Source organism: Leopardus geoffroyi, chromosome A2 (genome assembly GCF_018350155.1).
Source record: "Leopardus geoffroyi isolate Oge1 chromosome A2, O.geoffroyi_Oge1_pat1.0, whole genome shotgun sequence".
NCBI classification, from domain to species: Eukaryota; Metazoa; Chordata; class Mammalia; order Carnivora; family Felidae; genus Leopardus; species Leopardus geoffroyi.
The window spans coordinates 101,702,770-101,724,838 of record NC_059331.1 but is presented as its reverse complement, the minus strand read 5'-3'; the positions used below and the strand labels follow the sequence as shown (position 1 = coordinate 101,724,838).

The window sequence follows — 22,069 nt, the reverse complement described above, 5'->3', positions numbered from 1 at the left end:
ATGTTGTATTCTACTTTATAACTGTAAAGCTTTATTATCTTATAAGAATATTCCAAGGTAAGGCACCTGGGTGGCTTAGTTGGTTAAGCATCCAACTTCAACCCAGATCATGATCTCACCATTCTTGAGTTCAGGCCCTGAGTCGGGCTCTGTGCTGACCGCTCAGAGCCTGGAGCCTGCTTCTGTTTCTGTGTCTCCCTCTCTCTCTCTCTGCCCCCGGCCCGCTTGTGCTCTGTCTCTGTCTCTCAAAAATAAAATTAATGTAAAAAAAATTTTTTTTAAACAAAAAGAATATTACAAGGTAAAAAAAAAAAAAAGAGCAAGAGACCCATAAAAACTTCTCTTCCACTTTTGTCTTTTGAGATAGTCACTATAAAAATTCTGCATAAAACAGAGAAATAACAGTTGTACAGTCAACCCCACTGCTGAGGGGTTCAAAACCACTGGGATAGGCTATGATATGAGAGACAGGAAGCAAAGAAGTTTCTGGTTCTCAAAATAACTTAACAAAAACAAACAAAAAACCCACATAAGCAAACACATTTTTTAAAACAATTTTAAATAAATCACACTCCAGCCCCTTCCCTCAATTTTTGCATGTTAATTTTTAAAAAAATTTTTTAATGTTTCTTTATTTTTCAGAGACAGAGCATGAGCAGGGGAGGGACAGAGAGAGGGAGACACAGAATCTGAAGAGGGCTCCAGGTTCTGAGCTGTCAGCAAAGAGCCCCATGTCGGGCTCGAACTCAAGACCGGTGAGATCATGACCTGAGCCAAAGTCGATGCTTAACCAATGAAGCCACCCAGGCACCCCGCATGTTAATTTCTAAGAGTGCCTCACAACCCCAAAGCCTCCACTCTGGATGGACCAAAAGGAGGTAAGATCAAACACCACCAAGACCCTGCTGCACCTCCTGGGATGATGGCAGCAGCAGCATCAACAACATAACTAGGATTCAAGGAGAAGGTACTGTGTAGCAGGCACGGATAGCCTGGAGCTATCTGCATTCTCTGCATTCTCTATTCAATCCACAGAACGCCCCTACAAGGTGGGGACTCCTATCATGTTCATTTCAGAGAGGCGAAAGGGCTTGCCAAGGCCACACAGCTAGCAAGTGGTGGAGCTGGGAACCTAGCCAGACCCTGACATGTAATCAGTGTTACTCTGCCTTTTTGTCTACCCAAAAGTATAATGATCAGATATCTGTAAATTAACCCATCTTCAAAAAAAGTTACTTCATTTACATCTGGCTGCAAAACATGTTCAATTACTTTAAAGCAGCTTTGCTGTGGTGATTGAAGTATTTCCCCTTCTGCAGCACAGCACAAAGAACTTTATAGATCACTCTCCTACAAAACCACCTGTACTATGTCCACATGGTTGTCAAGGTTAAAAACGAATACAAATAATAACAGAAGCAATTCCAAGGGGAATTTTTCTTTTGTGGGAGAGGATTAGATGGAAACATTCTAAAAAATGAAAAAGAAGCACCATCTGGAATAATTTTATTTTCTCACATCTTGGATACCTCATAGTGTGCAACAATGTCAAAAATAAAGGATCAAGAGTCCTGAAGTTAAGGAGTTTCAAAACCTCAGAATCTAAGAAGACATCTTGACTACCCAATATAATTGATCATTGCTTATGAAGAGACACCTCTCTGGAGTTTCCTTCCTACCTTCTTGCCTTCCTTCCTTCCTACCTTCTTTCCTTCCTTCCTACCTTCTTTCCTTCCTTCCTACCTTCCTCCCTACCTTCCTACCTTCCTCCCTACCTTCCTACCTTCCTCCCTACCTTCCTCCCTGCCTTCTGTCCTTCCTTCCTACCATCCTTCCTACCATCCTTCCTACCTTCCTTCCCTCCTTCCTTCCCTCCTTCCTTCCCTCCTTCCTTCCCTCCTTCCTACCTTCCTTCCTACCTTCCTCCCTCCCTTCCTCCCTCCCTTCCTCCCTTCCTCCCTCCCTTCCTCCCTCCCTTCCTCCCTCCCTTCCTCCCTCCCTTCCTCCCTACCTTCCTCCCTCCCTTCCCACCTTCCTCCCTTCCTCCCTCCCTTCCCACCTTCCTATTTACCTTCCTTCCTTCCTACTTGCCTTCCTATCTACCTTCCTCCCTCCCTTTCTACTTCCCTTCCTTCCTAACTTCCTTTCTTTTTTTTAACTAACCACTAATACATTCTTATCATTCTCTCTTAATACAAGTAATAACTCCTCTCTCAAAGAAAGGCAAAGTTTTATTCATTTAAAACAAAAACTTTTAATGCATATTACTTTGCCACAAAACAGGTCAATATGCAGGTGTTCAGTCAAACTCGTCATTTCTTCTGGGGTGAGCAGGTACCCTGCGATGTGGCAGTACCCAGCAATCCTGGGAAGACTTTCAGCAGCATGTAAGCCAGTGGTTCCCAACTTGCACTACACAGCATCACCCAGAAACCTACAAGGAATTCTGAGGAGACTAGAACTCTAAATGTCATTGGTCCAACAGCTGGGTCTTCTTTAGTTAAGATAAATAAGGGAATATTTTCTCCATCTTCGGTTGGCAAGGATTACTTGCACAGGACCCACAAAGTGCTTAACCGAAAGGTTAAAAGTCAACACTATCTGGAAATGTATAATTCAACATTAAAATTAAAAATTTGTTGATCAAGACACTCCCACAGTGTGGGACGCAATAGGGACTAGCACATACACCAAAGAACTATGTAACAGCTACAGCCATCCATCTGCCAGAGGAGTATCAGCCCTCCACAACGAGGACCATCGTCAGAACCTGCATCAGGACAAGCCTCAAGTCAGCCCAAGCCATGGGCTGTTTGATGTGAGACAGTGAATGCCCCTTTTCAGCTAAGCCAGGATCAGCTGGATTTTCTGTCACTTTCTTCACGAACAGTGTTAAACCTATTCCGACCAGACCTACTTACACTTTAATTCTCAACTTCTCTGAACACCTTGACGAGCTTGTTTTCGGTCAGTCCTCCACATGCCCTCACTCCTGATTTCATTAAAACCAGAGTCTGAAAAGTTCTAGTAACTTCAAAGTGAAGTGGCCACTTGCCCAGACTCACACATAAATGGCTATCTTTTCATTTTTCAATCATTGTCTTCACCCCTTGGCGTCCTATTTCATACCACCCTCAGTTTAGAGCTCACTGCTTCTCTGCAATCACTTCATATTCTTTTCTCTCTGCTTCACTCATCCCTGATTTCTTCAGTCCCCTGCTCCCAGCCCACGATGCTCTTAACACACGCTACTTACTGAAAGCAACATGGCTCCCTTGTTTATTCATTTGTTCATCCAGCACATTCATTCAGTGATAAATGTGCTCCAGTCCATGTGTTTCTAACTATCACCGTACCTTGCACCATAATCCCTTTAGCTGTCAATAATCATAAATCCTCCAAAATTCTACATTCCTAAATTTTAAGTTTTAATAGGTCACAGGAGTCTGCCTTACTCTGGTGGCACCAGAACAGCAACATTACACGCACTGTGAGCCAACACATTTTTATTTTTCATTGTTTAATTTTAAAAGTTGCTTCTTATTTTGTACTGCTCCAATAAAAAATTTTTTTTTCCTAAAGTTTTTCTGCAAAACTCTTCCTTTACTTTTAATAGGCTTGGAAACCATTTTGGAGTTTGCTTGCCAACGTAAAAGGCTTTTCCTTAAGTCTGGCATAGGCTGGACGGCAGTTAGAGGCATGGAGAGAAGGCAGACAGATTTTTCTCCTTTTGCACACTGATTAAAAAAAGTGTCACCAGATGTGAAAAGGAAAATTTAGACTCTCAATTCTGAAATTTAATCTAGCAATAAAGAAGCACCAAGTTCTTAAGACACAGTGTACTTCAACTATCTGCCATAACACCATTTCCTCCCTCAAATGTGCTCTTGATTACAGAGTGCCTGCAACATTTTTTACTCTGGTTAACAAGGTTTATTTTTCCTCCAGTGAGTGCTATTGGGGAGGAAAACACCGGATTTCTTTGCTTTAAGAGGAGCTGGTGGTGGTCAGATAAGTGAGGAAGTAAGTAAGACTTTACATTTGATTAATAAAGAGACTTTGTTTTACTGGTGACATTCCTGACAGAGTTTTTAAAAAAAGACTCAAGTACCTGTGTTTAATCCCCATCTACACATTAACAGATGCACATGCTACCCTGAACTTAGCAGAAGAACAGAGAGAGGACACAGCAGGTCAGGCCTTAGAGACATACTAAAGACTTGGGATTTTATTTGGAGAGTGATCTGAAGCCATGGAAGGGTTCTAAACACAGGAGTGACATGATCTCACTTAAATTAAAAAAAAAAAAAAATCACTCCAGGGCCACCTGGGTGGCTCAGTCGCTTAAGCGTCTGTCTGACTCTTGAGTTTGGCTCAGGTGAGGATCTCATAGTTTTGTGAGTTCCAGCCCCACATCGGGCTCTGTACAGAGCCTGCTTGGGATTCCTCTCTCCTTCTCTCTCTCTTACCATCCCCTGCTCGAGCTTTCTTCTCTGTCTCTCTCAAAATAAATAAGTAAACTTAGAAAAATTATTTAAAAAATCACTCCGGCATCTATGTGGGAAAAAAAGATCATACAAATAGAAAAGAATATTATGCAGCTAATAAATGAGATATCTGTAAGTTAGTGAGCAAAACATATAATTAAGTTAAAAAACTAAGATGTAGAATAGTGTATGCAGAGTATTATCCTTTGTGGAAAAAAGTGTATACGCATCACACATGTGCACACACGCGCGCGTGCACACACATAAAGGTGCACACCAGTGTCATATAGATTTCACAAAATTCATGGCTGAAGTAAATTAACATACCCAAGTTGTTCTAAACATATTTAGCAGTATTTTTAATCAGTGAATTGGGTAGTGGTTTCACATTTCAATTTAAATTCATTAAATTAAATTTTAATGAAATTAAATGGAATTTAAATTAAGTTAAAAATTCAGTACCTTAGTCACACTTAAAGGGCTCCATAGCCACGTGTGCCTAGTGTCTACTTTATTGGACAAAACAGATCTAAACATCTGAAGAAAATACACAGGAAAAAAACCTTTCTTACAGGTTTTCTTCTGAGCTGAGAAATGGGGGGGTGGGGGAGGGAGCTTCTACGTCTCATGCTAGGCATTTGGGAATACGTGTGCTGCATGATATTTTTTCACATTACAAACTATCAACTACAGACAGGTGGTGTGGGGTCTGAAGCTTACAGTTTTAGGTCCCTTTTAAAGATGAAGAATACAAAGTTAGGAACACAAAATTAGATACAAATGATAACGCACGCAGAATAAGCAACATGACCAAAAGTTAAATTGTAAACAACTGAAAATACCACAAACTTCACAAAATCCAGAGGAATACTATCCTCTTTTTTATTAATCAATCATCTGGCACACTTTTCTAACACTTCCTTCCTTAAACTTCTGACTCTGCACATTTTGGCAAATACCAATTTTGTGATCTAATGTTCCACATGAAAAAAGGAAGAAGAATTTGGGGTTTCTTCTACTTTGGGTATAGAAATCTTATTGTTTACAAATATATGTTTAAGAAAGCTTCTAACTTCACAACTCCTGTCAGGTAAATTTTTAGGACCATTGTCAAATTTGGAGAAACTTCCATACAATTTCTTTTCATATATAAACTGCAAACTTTCAAAGTTTCTTATGTGGGGAGTACTCCTAAATACTCTTTGAATTGAAGATATTGGTGAACTATAAAGCTCATTATAGACACATATTATCAAGTTTTATGTTATCTTTTTCTGTGTTTGTATTTTGTGGTCAAGTCAGCCAAGCAACACAGCTCTTTCCCCAAGGGATTCATAGGATTCATTCTTCTTCATTAACTGCATTTTCAGACAATTCATTGAGCCTACTTGCTACTTCTGTTCAAAAGTTAGCTCTTTTTGAATTACTGCTTTGGGGAGAATCTGATTTTTTTGGGGGGGTATAATATACTTTTTGCCATCAGAATAATTTCTATTTCATCATTTCCCTTTATTGCTTTAATTTTATGTTCTATTATCTGAATGTTCTCAGTTCTTTAATAAATAAAGGTTAAGGTAAAAAATAAAGTAACTCTTCATATTTGTCTAAATTAGGAATCTGTGATTTCTCAGTTGTCTGATTGAAACATTCCAAACCATCTTTCAAGCTGAAGTTAAAGTTACATATTTATTCCCAATTCAACTTCCCTCTAGCCAGACTGCAACAATGCCTGTGATCACGCCAAAGCAATGCAGCAGGTGAGCAAAGTGATGGAAGGAGGGTCAGGGTAGAAACAGCAGTTTTAACCGTGTGGTTTAAATATCCTCAAATTCTGAAGAATTTTTGAAAATTTTGCAAAATAATATGGCCATGTGAACACAGAACCAGAGACCCTCCCAAATCCTTGGAAGCGGCTGGTGTAAGGAAGGGGCCCTGAAACCTAAATCCAATAAATTAGCTCCTGCTAAACTTGACTGATTACAGGTAAACAGAGTAGTTAGAAGATCCAGCTTAAACCAAAGGTCCTTAATCCACCCCCAGAGGAGCTGGGGTAGTGACCACCTGTCACTCCACTCCCACATAAATATTCAATTTTAGGCTGAGTACACTTCTAGAACGTCTCATAGCAAAGTCTAATTTACATTCCTGGACTTTCCCACACTGCACAGCTCGGATCGCTTAGTCTTTGTGTTTGCCAAAACTGAAATTCATCTAAGTTGAAATCTTAATTAATCAAAAACTTCTAAGTTTTCTTCAGAAACTTCTTCAGTTGTAGTGTTACCAATCCATTGTTTCAATTGATGCATCCAGCCTCTCTCTCTCTAAAGCTATAGAAACATCAGTCCTATTTTAACCTAACAACTCTAAAAGCCTCATTTGTCCCGTATGTCCAAAGGAAATGTCTCTCATTTATAACATACGCGCTAAGGCCATGATACATGTAAGTGGACATGACATGAAATAGTCGTCACAGAGTTCAATACTTGTTCATTAGTGGAAGTAATGTAACTAGCGGTACAACACAGGAAACAATGGATGACACTATGTGCACACTGGTCAGCTATATCCATAAAGAAAAGCTGGTACAACATCAAACAGACCCTACAAAGTAGGAGGCTCAACTGGATTTTAACACAATTATAGCTGTTTTCAAAATTCATCTCCGATTTTTTTTTAAAGTTTATTTATTTTGAGAGAGAGAGAGCATGCATGCCAGCTGAGGAGGGGCAGAGAGACAGGGAGAGAGAGAATCCCAAGCAGGCTCCACGCTGTGAGTGCAGAGCCCTATGTGGGGCTCCATCCCATGAACCATGAGATCATGACCTCAGCTGAAATCTAGAGTCAGACACCTAACAGAGTGAGACACCTAAGCGCCCCTCTTCTTCCATTTTTAACAAAGAATTCCAAGGTCTTATTGGGGGTTATTATTCTTACTACGTATTTTATTTACATTATTTATTATCTCTATTTACCCTTTTATACTTCTCAGTCCAGCAAGAAGTTTCAAACAATTATTGCTTTCACCATATTCTATAAAATCTGAAAAACAGACAGTGAAGAGCACAAACTCTGAAGCCAAAGTGACTGGGTTCAAATCCCGGCTTGGCCACTTTCGACCTGTAATTGAGCAAGTCACTTAATGTCTCTGTGCCTCGGTTATCTTATCTGTAAAATGGGGATAAATTAATACCTACATCCCCATGGAGATACCGCGAGCATTAAATGAATTCATTTTCATAAATACTCAGGGCAGCACCTGATGCACACCTGGGCTATATACATGTTTGTTAAATATAAAAAAATAGGTATCCATGTGTAGTATGAAATGGAGAGTGATCAGAGAAGATTAAATCAAAATAGTCATACTAATTTGAGTGGAGTTTTACTATCTTCCATCATGTTACAAATCGCAAACTGCCAAAAGACAGCTAATTCAAATTTAAAAGCACAAGCATTTCTGAGCCAAATAAATTACATATTATCAATACCCTTTCTGTCTCTGAACACAAGGTAGTCAAACATGGACAAGCAGCTTGGCTCAGGGAGGTCCAATGTATGCAAAATGGCCTCCAGCTGGGAAACTTTAGACATGTCTTTTCATTTCTTGCAGCTTCAGTTTCCATATTCGGTCAAATGGGTGTAATACCATCTGAACTTGAGATGTTTGCTTCAATTACTTCACATGAAACACATAAAGAGTTGTTATGTGGCCTGGCGTATCTACCAGATGCTCAATAACTAGTAATCATTACAGTTGTACTTGACCGTTATCATTCTATTGTGTTAATATTCCTCTCCATATATCAAACTATATATTCAAGATCAGTGCCCTCACCATTCTAGCTGGAAAATACAGGAAAATCTATCTTTCCCATTCACTTTTGTTAAGACTGTCAAACATAATCAATGTCTGACCTCGTCCTGGACTAAGATTGAATAACTCTGGTGAAAGAGATCCTTCATGGATATTTATGAATGCAAATGAGACACATAAGGTCCTTTCATTAGTATTTAATGTTATTAAAGTTTTAACAGAACTTAAATATCACAGAAAAGAGTAATTAAATCTTAGATGTTTTCTGCACAACAGTTTCAGTTTATGTGACCTTTTGTGACAACTTTCAAAAATCTTCATACTTTATGAATCTTTTCATTGTATCTGCATATTAGATCACAGCAAATATCAATGCCTGGTTTCATTTTAGAAAAATATGAAACTAAGATTTATGACCTGCCCTCCTAAACATACCAAGGAGGGAATTCACATAATTTCTCACTATTTCTAGAGGAAGCCTTTGCCACCAGTACTGAGAACGCTATAAAATTAAATATTAGAGGCTCAAATTGCTAAATATTCTATAAGCTATGAAAAAAATACTTACCCACTCCCATTCCTGGAAAATGCATTAACTAATGTCCCTCAAATATTTTTCCTTGGATTAGGTGGAAACAGTTCAAACCCCAAGAAGACACATAGCTTTAACTTGGAATGTTGGCTGTTAAGAGTGTGCATTGCTGGAAAGTAATTAAACCACCTTGTATCCTCACTTAAGAGAGATTATAAAAACCCAGAAAAGAGTCCTTCAAGGAAAAAATGTTCAAACTGTTTAAATTAATTTAGCACATTAAATTTCATGGTATATACTATTGAATTGTTACAGCATTCATTTTAACTTAAAAAAATAACTGATAATATTTGCCTTGGAATCTCATACAATTTTTCTTCACATCTATTGTAAAATACCAACATCAAGTATGGAAAGGCTACAGGCTAGAACTTTTAAAAGCACTAACAAGGGAAAAGTTTTGAAAAAAAAAAAAAAAAGGAAAAAATCCAAATAGCAAATACAGAAATCAGTGCAATCACATCGATTTAAGCAAAGTCCAGAGTATAAGAAAATCTTGTGTGATGGGAGATCTGTAGCACAGCAATAAAAGGGGATGCAAAGAGGTATTAGAAATCTGGGAACCTTGGTGGTTTCTAGACTTATTGATAACCATGACTGGTTCTAGAATGACAGCGCTAATCCCAAAGTATTATTGTGAAAAATATTCTTTTTCCCCAAAGTTTTCTGAAAATAGAAAACATATTAAAATGTACTATTATTCTCAAAAGAAAACATGATATATAGCATTTAAACAGGTATAAAAAGGCAATAGCTATTACATAAAATTTGGTAAATGTTTGAATCAGCATTATTATATTATCAATGCCCCACCACAGCACAATGTGGATTACTTTACTGTAAATGTAAGTCCAAGGCATACTCCCATAAAATAAAAAAATTAAAAAATGAAAATTCTAGGGGCACCTGGTTGGCTCAATCAAGCCAGGTCTTGATTGTGGCTCAGGTCATGATCTCATGATTCATGGGATGGAGCCCCATGTTGGGCTCTAGGCTAACCACACAGAGCCTGCTTGGGATTCTCTCTCTCCCTCTCTCTCTCCCCCCGTTTCCTGCTTGAGTGCACATGTATTCTCTCTCTCTCTCTCTCTCTCTCTCAAAGAAATAAACATTTAAAAAATTCTGCCAGCTCTAACAAGATTGATTGATTCATTTATATTCCAATTCCAGGATTGGTCATTTGTTTTATAGCAGCAATTTCAAATTATCATTGTTCCATAATAGTTTTATAAGTATTTATTTATGAATTGGTACTGAATTATACTATGTTCTAATCGATGGAACAGAATTTGGTTTCAGGAATTATTATATCATGTAACTTTATTACATAAATATATGACCAATAATAAAATATGTGTATATAAAAGATAACAATACAACATATGCTTTAAACATATGCTTTGTTAGGTGATTACATTTTGTTTTCCTATTTTTCGGCCCAGAAACAGCATATTCTCTGATAACTTAATGGTTTATATTTAATTACTATATTTTCTTCCAAGAACACAAGCAAACTCTCTCTTCCTTTTAGGAAAATTATCTGTTAAATTGAAAATAATGAAGGCCAGATTTTCAGTTATATAGAGAAATAGGGTAATTTGGCAAACAACAATGAAGACTACCCATTTCCAGAAATCTTGACCTAGTGGGCTCAGTCATAGAGGTCAAAGAACCCAAAACATCCATCTCTGCTTTTGAGTTACTACAATGGCAGCAGCCCATCTGGCAGTTTTGACTGGTTCAAAGGTTCATTATTTCTTGGCAAAAATATATTACATAACTGTGAAGTATCACAATAACCTAAGATTTCAAGCTTTCTTGTTTTTTTTTTTTTAAGGATTTTATTTTTAAGTAATCTCTACACCCAATGAGAGGCTCAAACTCACAAACCCAAGCTCAAGAGCCACGCGCTCTACTGACTGAGCCAGCCAGGCACCCCTAAGATTTGGAGCTTTGTGGGTGGCACTGTAGAGTGGTGGAGAGAAAACCATCCTCTGCTACCCTGTGGCCCCTACCAAGTCACTTGGTGTGTTTCAACCTCAGCTTCCCACATCCCTAAACCAGTAGAGAAGTGTTTGTCTTGCCTTATTCCAAGGATTTCTCAAAGAATCAAAATTAAGTAGCATGTATGAAACACTCTGTAAGACACAAAGTGTTCAAATGGAGTGGTATTAATAATTACAGCAAAAATAATAGTGATTATTCAGGAAATAGAGCATTTAACTATAATCAGGTTTTCTAAGACTAGGACTCTCTGGGTTTAAGAATTTAAAGAATTGGGGGCACCTGGGTGGTTCAGTCCATTAAGCATCCGACTTTGGCTCAGGTCATGATCTCAAAGCTTGTAGGTTTGAGCCCCTGCATCAGACTCACTGCTGTCAGCACAGAGACTGCTTCAGATCTTCTGTCTCCCTCCCTCTCTGCTCCTTCCCCTCTCGTGTTCTCTCAAAAATAAGTAAACATTAAAAAAATAATAATTTAAAATTTATAAAGGAAAAAGCTGAGTGAACCTTCTAAAAAGTAACTTTGAAAAAGTACCAATACTTCTGAGCAAAACAAGGCTAGAGTTGTCCCCTGCCCTAGGACAGACATCAACATATCTCTACATAGCATGGTCTATTCTCCCCTGGTCACTCCAAAACAGTAAGATTTATGAACCCCTTCCATCTCTATTATTTAGAAAAAAGTCCTCCTAAGCCTAATGGCTAATGAAGGCTTCTCATTACTCATTTTTCACCATGCACTTGAAGGCCACTTTGCCTACTTAACAAACCGACATCATTTCTAATTAGATATATTGAAGTATCTAAAATAAACACTGCAACAACTTTCAGTAACAACTATACAACACCTTTTTTAAAAAGAAATAGCAATGTTTAAAAAATTCTTCTAACCCTTTAGGGCCTTCATACCTGAAGATAGCAATAAAAGGGGAGATCATTTGTGTAAACTGTACCAAAATAATGAGACATTTCCAAGTTTGTGTTTGAAGTTCCTTAAACAAGGTGGCCTTTTTAGTGAGTTGAGATAAAGGTTTAAACCATTTTAGGGACAGAGCATTTGGCTGGCATCCTGCCACTTTCTACACCAGATAATTTCGGTTGCTGCTGTTTGTCTCATATGTTTTTTATTCTCCCTCTAGGGAAGTCAAAGCCTTTCACTTGCAGGCAAATTTTACTGTAGCTCTGGTAACTACTTTACAAGGTGATAAGCATTCACAAGAGGCTTTTATTAGGCCGGTAGCTAAAGGAAAAAGTACATGCACATATTTAGACAACATGTGTGAAATGGAAAACTTTAAACATATGAGAGTTCTATGTCAGCCTACTAAAAGTGCATATCCCATGAAAAATATGGGGGTTTAAGGAAGGGACATGCTCAACAGGCTAAACAATATCTAAATTTGTATATTTTAATTTCCATTAACTCAACATAATAGCTTTTTAATGAAGTATATCAAGTCAGCGTCTGCTAACCCACTGCTATCTGATTTTTCCCAGATTTTGTTTTCCTTTATCACTTTTCCAAATGATTTTGCAAAATTAGAACAGAAACCCTTGGTTTTACCATGTTTCTTCCATTCAGCCCCATGGGTAGCATCCCAAAGAAGTCAATGGTCTGAACTGGAATATGTGCAAGCTATGAGGACAACCAAACATTCATATAGGAGGCTATTAGTTAAGACACATTTAAGGTTCGGGGCGCCTGGGTGGCTCAGTAGGTTAAGCGGCCGACTTCGGCTCGGGTCATGATCTCGCGGTCCGTGAGTTCGAGCCCCGCGTCGGGCTCTGTGCTGACAGCTCAGAGCCTGGAGCCTGTTTTAGATTCTGTGTCTCCCTCTCTCTGACCCTCCCCCATTCATGCTCTGTCTCTCTCTGTCTCAAAAATAAATAAACGTTAAAAAATTAAAAAAAAAAAGACACATTTAAGGTTCAAAAGCACACTGAGGAAAGAAAAGATCATCAGTTATCAGAAAGATGCCTGTCATGAGGTATCTTAAGATAGGCCTTGGAAATCAGATAAGACTTGAGTAAATGGAGAGAAGAAACCACCTAGTCAATGACAAAAATAATGACCCAACGTGACGAGCTTCCAGGGCCCAGGGCTCTGATGAGGGGCAGTGGAAAACATGGCGCAACAGACCATTTGTTGGAAATCACTGTACTAGGTTAGTTTTTACACACCACGAAGTAACATATACTCAATGATATTCAAGCTGATCTCCTTCAGCTACTTGCAAGTTTCTATCATTAATCTAATCAAATAAACTCTCCCTGGTTTGTAAAGATAGAGTGATTTTCCTGACAACCTAACTTTTTGTGACCTTTTCGCTAGATGGTAAGCTTACAGAGAGTGAGTTCCATCTCCTACTCTCAGAACTTGGTCCCAGTGTCCAACACAGTAGCAAGTACCAAAATAAATGCCTCCCAAACGCTACAGCACAGAACACAGGACTTTGCTGGCCCAGAGAAATGTCATTAGGAATAGGAGAGAAGAAACCATCAAATCTCAAAAAAGACAACCCACAGAATAGGAAAAAAAAATTCTAAGTCAGATTTGGTAAGAGACCTGTATCTAGAATATATAAAGAACTTCTGCAACTTAGTAATTGAAAAACAAATACTCAACTTAAAAAATGAGCAGGGGCGCATGGGTGACAGAGTCAGTTAAGTGCCCGACTTCGGCTCAGGTCATGAGCCTACTGATTTGTGGGATCCTGCTTCAGATTCTCTGTCTCCCTCTCTCTGTGCTCCTCAGCCCACTCCCACACATGCGTGTGTGCGCATGTGCGCGCGCACACACACACACACAAAATAAACATTTAAAAAAATTTTAAAAATGAGCAAAAGATCTGAATAGACATTTGTTCAATAGACATATCAATGGCCAATAAGCACATGAAAAGATGCTAAACATAATTAAGCCACCAGGTAAATGTAAATCAAAACCACTGTGGGTATCACTTCACAACCACTAGGATGACTATCATCAAAAAGACAGTAGCGATTAGTACTGGCCAGGATGTGGAGAAACTGGAATCCCCACACACTGTTACTAGGATAGTAAAATGGGCCACTCGCTTTGCAAAAACAGGCTGGAAATTCCTCAAATGGTTAAACATAAAATTACCATTTGATTTAGCAATTCCACTCCTATGCACAAACCACGAGAAATGAAAACATGCCTACACAAAACCTGTATGCAAATTTCATAGCAACACCATTCTTAATGTCCAAAAAGTAGAAACAACCCAAATGTCCATCAACTAAGGAACAAATAAAATGTGGTGGAGCCACACAATGAAACAGTTTTCAGCAATAAAAAAGAATGGAGTACTGACACATGTTCCAACGTGGAGGAGCCCTGAAAATACACAACTCAAAGAAGCCAGTCACAAAAAATCAGATATTCTATCATTTCATTAATATGGAATGTCTAGAATAGGCAAACCCATTCAGATAGAAACCTGGGGAGAAATGAAGCATAACTGCTAAAGGGTAGAGTTTCTTTGGGGATGATGAAAATGTTCTAGAATTGACTGTGGTGATGGCTGCACACCTCTATGATTGTATGAAAAGCCACTGAATTGTACACTTTAAGTAAGTCATTGTCATGGTATGTGAATTATATCTTAATAAAGATTTCATTTTTAAAAATACAGTTTGTTTCGAATGATGAAAAATTTTGGAAATAGATAGTGGTGATGATACCACCTTATTGTAAATGTCATTAGTATCACTAAAATGGTTAAAGTGGAAAACTTTATGTTATATATATTTTACCACAATAAAAGAATTTTTTGTCAACAGTGCAAAACAGAAAAATCCAACTTAATTATTAGTAAAGTACTTCTCTAGTACATTCATGTTATCCAAAGTAGGAAAATCTCAAATCTATAAGATTTTATAAGCCCATACATGTACAGAGGAAAAATATTAACATGATCGTGGAAAATTTATTCAAATAAACCAATCAGTGTAACAAGAAAAAAATCTATAAAGGACATCAAAAATCAATTATTCCTGAACATTCTGTTTTCAATTTTATAATTTATATACTTTGTATTTGTGGTTCTTTAACCTGCCTTAATGCTGTTTTTGACAGATGATGTTTCTTAACTGCTTTGCTATATCCTATTGTGAGAAAATTAACCAACTGTTGTAATTCAAGTTTTAACAAATAGCATTTCTACTATCCTTTGCCAATTATGCTATGGTGGATTCTGTGTAACATTTCACACCACATTTTTCTCTTGCTTTGATTTTAGAGCAACTTATTTCTAAGAATGTGAATTTGTATACATTTCATTTTGACTCACCAGACTAAATCTGATTATGTTGCTTCTGGACCAATTCTAGACAGATACTTAAACAGAAATGCACACTGATGTGAAAAACTAAAAATAACATTTAAAAATGTAGTGCCTCTTTCAGGTTTCAACAGGAATGTAAATGTACATATACACATACAGACCAAGCAAAAACAACCTACTCCATAACCTATGTGCTTTACCATAAATATTTCTCTGCAAGTCTTCCCTAATGTACTGAGAATTATTATTTAACATGATTATACTTGCATGTTTATCACTTTGATGGGCTTAGTATACAGCAAGTCTACTGTAACAGAGACAGGAATCAATATTCCATCCGAGTGCCATTTCAAAATTTTTTTTTTTCAACGTTTATTTATTTTTGGGACAGAGAGAGACAGAGCATGAACGGGGGAGGGGCAGAGAGAGAGAGGGAGACACAGAATCAGAAACAGGCTCCAGGCTCTGAGCCATCAGCCCAGAGCCTGATGCGGGGCTCGAACTCCCGGACCGCGAGATCGTGACCTGGCTGAAGTCGGACGCTTAACCGACTGCGCCACCCAGGCGCCCCCGGAGTGCCATTTTAGACCAAATAAAGCATTAACATCAGAAGCCAGAAAAACTTAAATGCCAAATACTAACTTTCTCATCCATCAAGCTTCTTTTAAATGAATGAACACAGAATTTCAAATCTCTGATTATTTGTATATATTTGCTTTTCAACTGACAATCTTGAAAATCACTTTATCTGAAAATTTTGGTTGTATTAAGTTCATGAATTAAAAGAATTAATCCTTCTAAGAAGCTGTGACTTGGAAGAGGCACCTTGAGGAACAGAGCAACAAATACAGGCATAAATTATGTCTTAACGAATTATGATCATGTAGACACTATGGTGCATGGTGAAATCTCAGTTTCTGTGATGAAAAAGAACTGTAATCTTTTTAAATTCGAGAAATAATTACTAACAAACATAAATGCAAGGGCTAGGAGACACCAGAAACTATATTTTTTATAAAATCCTTTAAAAACCAGTACATTTATGAAGTGCACGCTTTGTTAAAGATATTTTCTTCAGCATTTTACACACTTAGCTTTATTAAGTAAACCCTCACAAAAATTTTGTGAGGTAGGTATTCATTATGAATAGGCATTTCACACATGAGAAAACGGAGGATGAGGAGATTAAGTACCCTGTGCAAATCTGCAGGAGTAAGAATTAGAGCTGGGATTGGAGCCAAGTCCATGGTCTTTCCACTAGACCATTCTTCCTTCCGGCAGCAAACAGCCTATCATTTAGCAAGATAATTCAGGAGCATCAGCTACTGCAACTACAAAAGGGCTCAGGGAATACCAGACACATTCCTGAGTCTGATTGGTTCAGCTATATTACCCAGATAAGAAGGAGCAATTGAACACGTATGCATGGCAATCCCTACTTACTTTGCCAAGTTTTGGCACACAAGAACGAACAAGGAAAGAACCAAAACTAAATTCAACCTTAACACTTATGCATCTTAAAGCTCTATGAATCTAACCAGCAGAGACAAGTTAATGATAATACATGGAACACAGGATGCAGGTTTTATAAAAATCTTGTCTACTTGCATTCTGCATGTTGTATATTCTCCACTCTGTATTTTGGACACGTGTTTGAACACATCTTTGGTAACTGTACATTCAGAAAAAGTAGTCTAAAATAGAGTCCACCCAAGATCATCTCACTGGTTAACTTCATTTTTAGTTACACTGTGGTTTGTTTTTTGGATACCAATAAATAAAAAGGCATTTTCTAGGAAAAACATAGGTATGTACATGCACATAAATTATAAGACTTACTACAATTTTACAAATTTATACACAAGGATGGGCCTAATTCTTACCAAAGCACTTCCACCCTGGCTTTCATAACCCATTCTCTTCAATATTCCTCTTGATCCCAGCTGTTCTTTCTCAGCCCCTTGTGAGTTTTTTCCTACACTACTCAAGCTCTAAGTTTTAGAGTTCCCCAGCTCTCTTTCTCAACATGCCTTCCCTATGTAATCACATCCATTCACAGAGATGTAAATCCTGAAATTTACACTAGAAGCCCAAACCTCTGCTATAAACCTCCATTACTACATAAAAGTTACTTTGTCTAAAAACTGAACTCTTGATCTTCCCCCTCACCCCCAAACCTTCTCCTTCTCTGGATTTCGGTAACCTCTGCCCTGCGGCTCATGAGAGCAGACATGGAGATTCGTTCTAGGGTACCTCCTTGTCCCCAAATTTAAGCCATCACCAAGTCCCCAAATACATACGCAACACATCCACTTTTCTCCGTTTCTATGGTCACCATCCTAGTCCAAGTTATCACCATCTCTCGCCTAGACTATTTATTATTGCTTTAGGCCACTTCCTATCCATTCTCTTCAACAACAACGAGTGACGTCTTCAAGTTAAAACAAACGAACAGGGGTGCCTGGGTGGCTCAGTCAGTTAAGCATTCGACTCTGGCTCAGGTCATGATCTCACGGTTCATGGGTTTGAGCCCCGCATCGGGCTCTGTGCTGACAGATCAGAGCCTGGAGCCCGTTTCAGATTCTGTCTCCCTTTCTCTCTGCCCCTCCCTGGCTCGCATTCTGTCTCTGTCTCTCTCTCAAAAGTAAATAAACATTAAAAAAAAAAAAAAAACACAAACAGATACCATTACTCCTCTGCTTAAAAACCTTTCAATAATATCCCCTTGTAGTTTAGAACAAAATTCAAACTACCAAGCCCTGTATACTGTGACCTGTCTCTTCTCCATCTTCATTCCGTGTTCTTTGCTTCCCTCTCCATACTTCAGTGTTACTGGTCTTCTTTCAGTTCTTTCAGGAAGTCAGAATCCCCACTGCCTCTGGGCTTTTGCACATGCTGGTTCCTCTACTACCACCTAGGTCTATCCATGTTGTTGCAAATGGATATATATATATATATATATATATATATATATATATATATATACACACACACATATATATGTGTATATATATATGTATATATATACGTATATATATACACATATATGTGTATATATATACGTATATATATACATATATATGTGTATATATATATACACACACACACATAGGATATATATATATTGGATATATATATATATACACATATATATATACATATATATGTGTATATATATATATGCATACATACATACACGTGTGTGTGTGTGTGTGTGTGTGTGTGTGTGTTAAATGCCTGGCTCTTCTACCAGGCTATGAAACTGTAAAATTCATGATGACAGGGACTATATCTTGATACTCCCAACATAACGAACACTTTGCAAAGTATCTGACATCTAATGGGTGCTTTATAAATATTTCCTGAATTACTGGTGAAGAGTTCCCTTCTCTACCAACACCCCATTCCCAGGCCCTGAAAGCAACCATTGTAACAATTTCCTTTTTATCTTCCCAGATATGGAAACATGTTTAAAAGGGAAAGCATTCACAATAGCCAAGATATGGAAGCAAGCCATGTGTCCACTGACAGATGAATGGATAAAGAAGATATGATACACACACACACACACACACACACTAGAACATTACTCAGCCATAAAAAAGAATGAAGTCTTGCCATTTGCAACAACATGGATAGACCTAGGTGGTAGTATGCTAAGTGAATTAAGTCTGAGAAAGACCAATGCCATCTGATTTCACTTACATGTGGAATCCAAAAAACAAAACAAACAAAACAGACTCTAACATAGAGAAAAAAACCTGGAGGTCACCAGAGGGGAGGTTGGGAGGAGGATGGGTGAAACAGGTAAAGGGGATTAAGAGGTACAAACTTCCAGTTATAAAGTAAATAGGCCATGGAGATGAATAGTACAGCACAGGGAATATAGTCAATAACATTGTAATAAAATTGTATGGTTAGCAGATGGTGAACTACATTTAGTGTGGTGAGCACCGAGTAATGTACAGAATTGTCAGATCACTGTGTTGTACATCTCAAAGTAATGTAATATTGTATGTCAACTATGTGTTAGCAATTTAAAGAGGGGAAAGAGCTCAAACATAAACCTATTTTAGTATGTTTTCCTAGTACAAATGTTCACATTGCATTTAAATTTAATAAAAATTTTTAGAAAGATAATTAAATAGTGCTAGAGCCTAGATAATTAAAATGTAGTAAAAACACCTGTTGACTATAAAAAGGAACTGTTACACAGAAAGAGGCCATTACCATGTGAATCGTCAACATGTCAACAAACCTCTGCTGAGCATCAATAACGTAGTAGGTTCTATGCTACACAAGACAGGTGGCTCACGTCAGTAACTAATTAACCAACAACTTTATCACTATGGTAAGTTTTAAGAGTCAGTTGGTAAGAAAGCTTTTTCCAAAGAATTCTAATTACAAAGTGGTTAGTTTCATTACATCAAAAAAATTAAATATTTTAGTTAGCAGTAGAAAAATAACTTCATTTTGTTATTTTTTTAAGTTTAATTTTTTTTTTTTTTAAGAGAGGGAGAGAGAGAAAGAGCATGAGCATGAGCAGGGGAGAGGCAGAGAGAGAGGAAGACACAGAATTGGAATCAAGCTCCAGGCTCCTGTCAGCACAGAGCCCGACCTGAGGCTCAAACCCACCAACCCCAAAATCATGACCTGATCCTAAGTCAAACGCTTAACTGACTGAGCCACCCACTTTATTTTGTCAGTTTATAAATGTATTAGATTTTTAGTCCATTGATTTAATAGTCCCATATTTGAGGAAAAAGAAATGCAGGTTGTGCTCGGTCCTTATCATATTAATTGTAGTTAACTGAAAAGTTCACAGTTCTTTCTCAGCAAGCCAGTGGTGTCATGTGTATTCAAGTTAATGTTGGCTTAATAAGTGGGGAGAATCTCAGCTATCATTGTAATTGTTTTCATTCACTGTATTAAAAATTGTTTAAAAAAAACTACTTCTTTATTTTTTTTTTCCTTGCACTTAAAAGGATTCAAACTTCTAATAAGTTAAACACCTGGGGAAACTTCATTAAGCACTATTCCCTGAAATTATTGCTTCACCATGCAAAATGGGGGCTTTATAACCTGAAGAAGTTAATGTAACGTGCACTACTGCTCAGGGACTCACAGTGGCAGTGGGAGACGCTGCCATGCTATTAACTTAATTAATGTTTCCATCAAATGAATGGAGTGCAGGAAAAAAAAAGCATGCCTAAAAATCAGGGTTTAACAAGGATTTAGAGAAACAGTGAATTCCTGATTTCAGTATTCAGCTGAGGAAGACATTAAATTTATTTCTGCTCGCAAACTGTCTTTAATTCTCATAGCTACATGTCAAGACATAAACGGACTCTGGATGAAGTCCAGAGAAACGGAAACGATTACAAAATCTATTGATTGCTATAGGTAGTAAGCTATAAAAAGGGTTATGAAGCTTCAGAATGGGAAGAGTAATACAAAAGGCAGATTATAAGAGTGGACAGTGTTATGAACGGTTACACAAGGAATGTCCTACTTGAATTTGCTCACCAAATTTCAAAATTCTTCAGATTTCTACACCAAAGCCAATCCCAACTTAAAATCTGAAACAATTTAGGTCAAATAAAGTATTATCTTAAGCTGTGAAGAGAAAACATCAATCTTATACGAGCTGGTGTAAAGCTAAATTTACAACAGTTTGAAGGAGGATTAACAGGACACTTTAATTGATATTGACACACAGGGTAGTCGTGAATTCTCACACATCTTTCAGGTGGATGTAAAAAATATACAGGTTTGGACGAAATAACGGCACTCTTTTGTTTCGTATTAAAATTTGCTACCGACCAGTTTTCAAATGAAAGTTTTAGCCTGCTGTTCAGAATTTCAAATATGCCTCATGCCTTGAAAGTAGTAGTGATTCCCGGGTTTCAAGAACTTTTAAAAATTATGCTCCTATTAGAGGGAAATAAAGGGGGCTCACCACATAGTAATTAGATACTTAGCAGTCTTAACTTGTTTAAGCTGCCTTCCTATTTTCCCCATTGACACAGGAACTGCAAAGCTTTACTCAGATTTCTCTACAGGCAAGCCCTGGCTAACCTTCCTGTGCTCCCCTTGGTACAAAGACGTACAATCTGAACATCTTTATAGGTTTCTCGAACCAGTCAATGACAAGTGGGGTCATTTCTTCTACTGTTCATGAATTCATGATCTTTCCAAAGTGGCAACTAGAAAATCCTATAATTTCTCAGAAGATCATGAAATACCTTGATTAGTATAAACTTAGTTTCCATTTTTATGTATATATTTCCAGAAATACCAACTGCTTTTGACTCTAATATAAATATCCCAAGTTTCTGAAGGTTTTGCTCAACCTGCTGTGTCATTAGAAACACCAGTCAGCTTCCTTGAGAAAAATGGATCTTGAAGAATTTAAGCTTTGATATTTCTGACCGTTTTTAGACAGCAAAGATACTCAGGTTAAACCTTACTACACAAGAGTAAATAATCATTTCAAAGAAACACTGGCTGAGCTACTGACGCTTGCTGCAAAGAACTGTTTTAGTTTGTTGAGCACAACATGCAAAGGGCAGATGTTAGGAATGGGGAGAAATGCCAGATCTCACCTGACGTTACAGCAACTTACTGCGAATATGGTGAATTTCACAGAGGACAAGCAAAATAATGACAGTGAGACAGAGACTAACTGCTCGGTGAGACCTCGAATGCCTGCTGATACAGTTCATTACTAAGTATGTGTATGGTCTCATCTGTGCTCTGTCAAATTAAAAAGTTGTTAATTTCACAAACTAGGCTAAGCTCTTAGTTTAAAAATACATAGCCTAAGCTACTTAAGGTATACTTGTGAAATAATTAACCAACAT

General features: G+C 37.7%; 1 protein-coding gene and 1 long non-coding RNA gene across 4 annotated transcripts in view; one reads left to right on the top strand and one right to left on the bottom strand.

Moving 5' to 3' along the window:
- The window catches only part of LOC123606479, a 62,187-nt gene extending 61,497 nt beyond the window's left edge, over positions 1 to 690 (top strand). For all 3 annotated transcript variants that reach the window (XR_006716307.1, XR_006716309.1, XR_006716308.1), the window contains one exon: positions 643 to 690. This is a non-coding gene — a long non-coding RNA (uncharacterized LOC123606479). The remainder of the gene's footprint in view (positions 1 to 642) is intronic.
- UMAD1 (UBAP1-MVB12-associated (UMA) domain containing 1) overlaps positions 1 to 22,069 on the bottom strand; it is a 221,073-nt gene that overhangs the window by 116,787 nt on the left and 82,217 nt on the right. The window lies entirely within an intron of this gene.